Source organism: Macaca fascicularis, chromosome 4, assembly GCF_037993035.2.
Source record: "Macaca fascicularis isolate 582-1 chromosome 4, T2T-MFA8v1.1".
In the NCBI taxonomy this organism is placed as follows: domain Eukaryota; kingdom Metazoa; phylum Chordata; class Mammalia; order Primates; family Cercopithecidae; genus Macaca; species Macaca fascicularis.
The window spans coordinates 78,596,015-78,604,444 of NC_088378.1; the positions used below are offsets into that span (position 1 = coordinate 78,596,015).

The 8,430-nt window shown below is 39.0% G+C and overlaps 1 long non-coding RNA gene across 1 annotated transcript; it reads left to right on the plus strand.

The window, feature by feature from the left end:
• The first annotated feature begins 535 nt into the window (after positions 1-535).
• On the plus strand, positions 536-7,466 carry LOC135970570 (uncharacterized). Its single transcript, XR_010586314.2, has 2 exons — positions 536-603; positions 5,436-7,466. It is a non-coding gene; the product is annotated as an uncharacterized lncRNA (long non-coding RNA).
• The last annotated feature ends 964 nt before the right edge of the window (positions 7,467-8,430 follow it).

Here is an 8,430-nt window from a genome sequence, read left to right on the forward strand (position 1 = left end):
TGGTGCTGAGAAGAATGTATATTCTATTGATTTGGGGTGGAGAGTTCTGTAGATGTCTATTAGGTCTGCTTGGTGCAGATATGAGTTCAATTCCTGGATATTCTTGTAACTTTCTGTCTCGTTGATCAGTCTAATGTTGACAGTGGGGTGTTGGTCTCCCATTATTATTGTATGGGAGTATAAGTCTCTTTGTAAGTCTCTAAGGACATGCTTTATGAATCTGGGTGCTCCTGTATTGGGTGCATATATATTTAGGATTGCAGGGGCCTTTGAAAACAGTATGCTGAGAATAGATAGGGCTCAAGGACAGTATCTCCAATTGAACTTTTAATGAACTCCCGTAGGCGCCAAGAAGGCGGGCAGATAAGGAAGAGCATAGAAACAAAGAACTGAGTAGAAGGTTACATCTGGGAAAAGAAAGTTTGTTTTGCATTGCATTCTTTCTGCTGAGGTGGGGTTTATGGAGTATAAATAAAGTGAGGCAGAGGCTCTGAGCGCGGCCGCCATGTTCTCTGTGTGTCTTTGTCTTTTGTGTGTTCTTTCATTCTCCACCACCCCCGGCACGGACCCCAACAAGTGGCGCAGCGAGCAGGGTCAGCACGGGTGAGTAGGGGAGAACAAGAAGGGGAACCCCCTAGGGGCGGGTAAGGCCCAGATATTGTTAAGGGGAACCTTCTTAAGCTTTCATTATGGGGAATTCCATCTCTCTGGCCTCAGAATATTTACGGCTGTTTCAAGGACTATTGCTGTCTATAGGAGTAGAAGTGAAAGAAAAAGACTTTGAAGTGATTGTTTGCCCATGTTGAACAACATTGTTACTGGTTTCAGTATCAGACTAAAGTGCAGCTGAATCGCAGAGAATGGTTACAGGTAGTAAAAACTCTGCTTAGAGCTCTCCAGTTAGGGGATATTATGCCTCTAAAATTGTGGACCTTGTGTGACTCTATCACTCAGACATTAGAGTTACTTGAGACTGATTCAGAGTGTGGTAATGTAGCCACAGGAGGAAAGGTATCTGAGGATTTGGAAAAAAAAAAATAATAAAATAAAATAAATCTGAAATGGAGCCCATTTGTGCCAGGATAACAGAGGATGGTGGGGGTAGCAAAAGGGGGAGAAGAGAAAAAGCCAGCTCTTCCTTCTTCTAAGGGAAATTCTGACATGCAGTGTATTATGGAACTGCTTCAACAAATATTACAGATACATTCTTGTAATTCACCTTTGTGAGCTTTCCCTGTTTCTTTTCCTTCTGCCCTGTTAAAAGAGGATTTTCCAGTGCCTCCAACCCCCTGGCTTCCTTATCTTTACCTTTGTTTGGCAAAGTTGAAGCCCTGTTCACATCAGACATACTTTAAATTTATACTAAACACCGGTTTAATATGTCAAAACCAGTGTATATGTATATCTTGTTGTTTGTTAAAATATTATGAGTATTTCAATAGTTAATAAATAAGCACATTAATATTAACTATTAATATTAATATGGTATTAATGACCCCAGCTAGGAAATTGTTATGTTATAGGGGTGCATAGGTTCCACCAATTTACACTCCAAACAGAAGTTGAGTATTCGAGCTGCTTAACACATTAACTACCTCTTGATATTTTCTGTGTTTTTAAATTTTAACCATTGTATTGTGTATGTAATGATTCTCAATTTGGTATTAATATACATATTTCCTAGTGAGTAATGATGTTAGACATATAGATTTATTGTCATTTCCTTGTTCTGCTACTTTTGGTTGGGTTATTTGCCTTTTCTTATTAATATGTTGAGATTCTTTATATTTGGGGATATGAGTATTATTATATATTATATATACTTTTAATTAAAAAAAAATTTAAGGAGCTGGATCTGTTTCCAATTATTTGTGCTTCTTTTGCTCCTACTGCTCAGTTTTCAAATCGTGGCAATAATGTCCAATTTAATGCCTTACAAATTAAATTTTTAAAAAGAAATGAAAGCTGCCATTTCTAACTATGGACCTCAATCTCCTTTTATCCTTGGTCTTCTTGATATTTTTCATCAGAAAATTTGATAATTCCTATAGACTGGAAGACTTTGGAGAAGGCTTTTCTTGATCGTTCTCAGTGGTTACAATTGCACAGCTGGTAAATGAACAAGGCACATGTATAGGCTAGGAAAAATATTATGTGTGATCCCCCTGGACCCACTGAGGAACAACTCACAGGCATGGGCCAATATGCTACTCTTAATGCTCAGGCTGGTTTAGATGATGTTGCCCTTACTCAAATCAAGACTTTGTTTTTAAGGGCCTGAAATAAGGTAGAGATAACAGGAAAATGTTCCCTTTCCTCTGTGAAGATTTTACAGGGCACAAATGAACTATATCCAGATTTCGTAGCCCGTCTTCAGGATGCTGTCTTCGAAATTGTGGGTGCTGGCCTTGCTTCAAAAATTTTGTTACAAACATTGTCTTTTAAAAATGCTTATGCTGACTGTTAAAAATTGTTAAAATCGTTAAAGGCTAATGGGGCCAATTTAGATAAAAATATTAAAACTTGTGTTAGTGTTGGAGGGGCTATCTATAATGCTCAATTATTTGCTGGAGCTTTGTCTAAAGCCTTAAAAGGAAATAACAAACAAGGTGTTTGCTTTCAGTGTGGTAAACCTAGACATTTCAAAAAAGAATGTCATAAAAATTGAACACTTTTATCCCTCAAGGCAGAAAGCTGCCTTCAGAGGTGTACAAATATTGTGGTAAAGGTCGACATTGGACAAATAAATGTCATTCCAAAACTGATGAAAGTGGAAATTTACTGTCTCCTCTCCTGGGAAACGGGAGCCGGGGCCCACAGGCTTGGGGCCCCAACAGTTGCAATACAAGTCTACTACAATATTCAGTGAGCAATGGCCTACAACATTAAGGAATAAATTCAAGTCCTCCTTAAGGATCCCACACCTTACCCCAGTTTCTCAGCTTTATGCGGCAACTAAGCAGAGCGCTGCTGCTGACCTAGCTATTACTCAGCCTTATACTTTGTCTCCTAATAGAGGAGTATATAAATTAGCTATTAGAGTGTGTGGCCCTTTGCCAAAAGGACATGATATTACTAATAAAATTTTTATTTTGGTACAAGTTTCACAATTTATATGCCTAGAGGCAGGGGAACGTATTCTCAATAGAGAGGGTTTCGTAGCACAGAAAAAACTGTTTGTTGGGAAACTTTAGTTTCTAATCAAAAGCCCTTATGTTCATTGCACATTAATGGGATAGTTTTAAAAGAGTTAATTGATACGAGGGTGAATATGTCTATTATTTGTTTAAATTAGTGGCCTATACAATGGGAAAAAAGACAAGTTTCAGTTATACTCACTGGCTTGGGTGCTGCTTCTGTGATTTATCAAGACGTAGAACCTTTAACCTGTGTCGGTCCTAAAGGTCAACAAGGTCAAGTGTTTTTTTTTAATTTTTATATTGTTCCTATCAATATTAATTTTTGGGAACAAGATCTTTCACAACAATTTGCTGCTTTTTAAAACATTCCTCATATTTCCTCAGCTGCCAAAAATATGATGTTCAAAATGGGCTACAATTCTTTAAACTCATAGCCACCACTCCTATTTAGGTGAAACAGTGACCATTATTTAAAGAAATACTTAGGACTCTAAAAGAGTAAGTCAAAAAACAAATGGCTGAGAGGAATATAAAGCCACGTATTTCTGCATGGAATTCCCGTGTTTGTCTTGTCTTAAAACTATAAATGTTTACATTAAACCTAGGGAAAGTTTACAGCCTGGTCTTCCTAATCCTGCCCTTATCCCACAAAGTTAAAACCAGTGAAAAGCAGCAAGATGCTTTTGTATCATTACAAACTCAGCTTTCTTTCTACTCACTTAATATTGCCACAGAAAAAATTTAACTGGATTTTCTTATTCAATATTTAGGTTATACCTTGGGGGCACAAAATATTCTACCCCAAAAAATTCAAATTCGACGTGATCATTTAAAAACATTAAATGATTTTCAAAAGCTTCTAGGAGACATTAATTGGATGCGTCCTGTTTTAGGAATACCAACATATCAGTTATAACATCTTTTTTCTATTCTAGAAGGAGACAGTCACTTGGACAACTCACGCCATTTAACTCCTTTGGCTTTACAGGAACTCCAGCTTGTTGAGAGCAACTTCAAAAGGCCCTTCCTTTTGTTTATTTCATACTTTACCTTCTCCCACAGGAATGATTCATCAAACTAGTCGACCACTAAAATGGATCTTTTTGTCCAATAAAATATCTAAACGGTTGGCTACTTATATCGATCGTTTAGCTGAACTGATCATCAAAGGACGGCATCACTGTCGACAACTTTGGGGAGGAGATCCTTCCTTAATTATCTCTCAATTCACTCATAGCCAGATCACTTATCTTCTTGCAACTTCTGATTCTTGGCAAGAAGCTTCATCAATCTTGAGTTACAGTTTATCCTTATCCCTCGGTGCAATAGGGAGAATTATTTGCTATTCTCATGGTCTTACTGGATTTCCCTACTACTGGTTGTAACATTGTTAGTGATTCTCAATATGCCGTTTATGTTACTTCTTATATTTCTCAGGCCACTTTACCTCTTTGTGCTACTTCTTCTCTTCAGAAATTCTTTTCTTTGTTATCCTTTACTTTGAGCCAACGTCGAGCTCCTTTATTCATCACTCATCTTCGTTCTCATTCTCAACTTTCTGGACCATTAGTTCATGGTAATACTCAGATTGATTTGCTTTTAATCGGCCACCTACATGCTGCAGAACAAAAATATACTCTACATCACACTAATAGTTCTGGCCTTCAACGATGGTTTCATTTAACTCATAAACAAGCTCGTTCTCTTATTCGAGCTTGTCCTTCCTGTGCTCCTTTGAGCATTCCATCCTTCCATCCTGGGGTTAATCCACGAGATGTCCCTTCTTTTGGACGATTAAAATGTTCATCATACCATTGATACCTTTTCTCATTTCTGTTATTACTCATCTCTTAGTTTGTTTCACCATCATGGGCATTCCTCTTATACTTAAAACTGATAATGCCCCTGCTTATGTCTCTCATAAATTACAAGTTTTCTTACAGCAATGCAATATTCAACATATCACCAGTATCCCGGGCAACAGTCAAGGTCAAGCCATCATTGAGCACGCAAATTTAACTTTAAAAACTTAACTATTAAAACAAAACAAAAAGGGGGAAATGAGCCCCCCAGAAACCAGATTTTGAAACCAGATTTTGAAGGTTCTTTTTACCTTAATTTTTTTGAATCAATGGAGACAATTGCAAGATTCTGCTGCCGTAACCCATCTTTCCTCACCTCCCTCGGTGATAGTCCCCGCTGACAGTTTAAAGGTTTGGTATCCTAATGAAGAAGGTAAGTATGTTCAAGGGCAAGTTCTAAAACAGGGACGGGGCTATGCTCTTGTCCTTACAGGGAGCGGACCTGAGTGGTTTCCTACAAGATGATTGAAACCCTGTTGAAAAGAAAACTGGATTCAGCATGCATTTCTTCCTTTGTTGGATGTGCCTCGGTGGGGGACTTATTTCTCTTAGTGAGGCTTTGTATGAATATTGGACTTATATTCCCTTTCCGCCCTTGTATCAGGGAGTCACCTGGGGGGAGGCGGAAATTAAGGTTTTCACCAATGACACTACTTGGATGCCGTCCCCCTATATAGACAAGGACAATATAGAACGGGAAACGGGAATTATAAACAACACATATCAATTTGGAGTGGAAGGAGTTCCAATATGTATGGGAAATAGTTCTCATTGTCTCCGAAGATCGCATGAAGCCTGGGCTGTTCATTATAATCATAGTCATGTGGCTGCTAATACTGTTATTATTGTAACTAGAAGTTTTTAATATAATCATACTGTATATAGTAATGAAACTATTCATAGTTCTTTACTTTTTTGTCCTATTCTAGAGGTTTCTCCTAATATTGAGGTGCTGGAGTGACAACAATGTCGGGGAACTAAACCCCGGATTTTATTAGAATACAATGGGATGCAAATAACTGATTGAAGTGTGCACGGTGATTTTCAAACAAAATTTAGTCACATACCTTTGAAATGACACTGGGTAAATGAAAGTATTGCTGCTAACAGTAATGAAACCTTGGTATGGCGTGAAGGAGGCCTGAAGTACAGAGTTATTTTTGGAAGTTGTTAGCTGCAGGCGATGCCATTAGCACTTTTGTGGGGAATATGCCCCTTAATCTTTCTAACCCGAATAACTCCTTTCATATTCAGTTATATCGAAATACCTCCTGATATATTATTGCTTGTGTCCGTAAGCCCTACCTATTATTAGCAGGGAATTTGACATGGGATAATGATACGGGGATTGTTAATTGTACAGATACGTGTACATTTTTGTCTTGCCTCAATCATTCCTGGTGGCACAACTTTACTGAGGATATTTATATCCTCAGGGCTCGTAAGGAAATTTGGCTACCTGTTAACCTTACGCAACCTTGGGGGGCATCACCTCTTGAGACTTATATTTGGACTTCTCTCCAGCAAACCCTCCGTGCCCTTGGACTTATAATTACCTCGGTGATGAGCCTTGTTGCCATCATCTCCACTGCGGCCATAGCAGGGCTCGCTCTTCATCAAAGCATACAAAATGCTGAATTTGTGCAGCAATGGCACGAACAATCTCACCGGTTATGGCTTCAACAACGAAACATTGATTCTCAGTTTGCTGAAAGATTGGACAACATGGAACAAGCCTTGACATGGCTTGGAGATCAGCTCACTGTCCTCAGTACTCGGATAACATTACAATGTGATTGGAACTCCACTCAATTTTGTGTAACGCCTGTGCTTTTTAACATCTCTCAAAATTGGACTGTAATCCAAAAATTATTAATAGGCCATAAAAATATTAGTTTGGACATCCAAGAGCTCACTCAGAACATTTCCGAAGCATTTCGACAACAATTACATGTGCTGTCCGGAACTGTAACCCTTCAGGAGCTGGGTCAGTGCCTTGCTGCCTTTAACCCATGGACCCAGATGAAGACATGGATTTCTACAATCTCTGGAAGTATATTGCTTTGGGCACTTGGATTGGGTCTACTTCTTTTGGTGATTCGATGCTCCCTCCATCGCCTCCAAACACAAAAGAAAACACAAGAACAAATATGGGCTACCTTTTTAGGATTGAGGCAAAACAAAAGAAAAGGGGGGGGGGGGAAATGCAGGGGCCTTTGAAAACAGTATGCTGAGAATAGATAGGGCTCAAGGACAGTATCTCCAATTGAACTTTTAATGAACTCCCGTAGGCGCCAAGAAGGCGGGCAGATAAGGAAGAGCATAGAAACAAAGAACTGAGTAGAAGGTTACATCTGGGAAAAGAAAGTTTGTTTTGCATTGCATTCTTTCTGCTGAGGTGGGGTTTATGGAGTATAAATAAAGTGAGGCAGAGGCTCTGAGCGCGGCCGCCATGTTCTCTGTGTGTCTTTGTCTTTTGTGTGTTCTTTCATTCTCCACCACCCCCGGCACGGACCCCAACATAGGATACTTAGCTCTTCCTGTTGAATTGATCCCTTTACCATTATGTAATGGCCTTCTTTGTCTCTTTTGATCTTTGATGGTTTAAAGTATGTTTTATCAGAGACTTGTATTGCAACCCCTGCTTTTTTTTGTTCTCCATTTGCTTGGTAGATCTTCCTCCATCCCTTTATTTTGAGCCTATGTGTGTCTCTGCATGTGAGATGGGTCTCCTGAATACAGCAGACTGATGGGTCTTGATTCTTTATCCAGTTTGCCAGTCTGTGTCTTTTAATTGGACCATTTAGTCCATTTACATTTAAGGTTAATATTGTTATGTGTGAAGTTGATCCTGTCATTATGATATTAACTGGTTATTTTGCTCGTTAGTTGATGCAGTTTCTTCCTAGCATTGATGGTCTTTACATTTTGGCATGTTTTTGCAATGGCTGATACCGGTTGTTCCTTTCCATGTTTAGTGCTTTCTTCAGGGTCTCTTGTAGGGCAGGTCTGGTGGTGACAAAATCTCTCAGCATTTGCTTATGTGTAAAGGATTTTATTTCTCCTTCACTTATGAAACTTAGTTTGGCGGGATATGAAATTCTGGGTTTAAAATTCTTTTCTTTAAGAATGTTGAGTATTGGCCCCCACTCTCTTCTGGCTTGTAGAGTTTCTGCCGAGAGATCTGCTGTTAGTCTAATGGGCTTCCCTTTGTGGGTAACCCGACCTTTCTCTCTGGCTGTCTGTAACAGTTTTTCCTTCATTTCAACTTTGGTGAATCTGACAATTATGTGTCTTGGAGTTGCTCTTCTTGAGGAGTATCTTTGTGGCATTCTCTGTATTTCCTGAATTTGAATGTTGGTCTGCCTTACTAGGTTGGGAAAGTTCTCCTGGATGATATCCTGAAGAGTGTTTTCCAACTTGGTTCC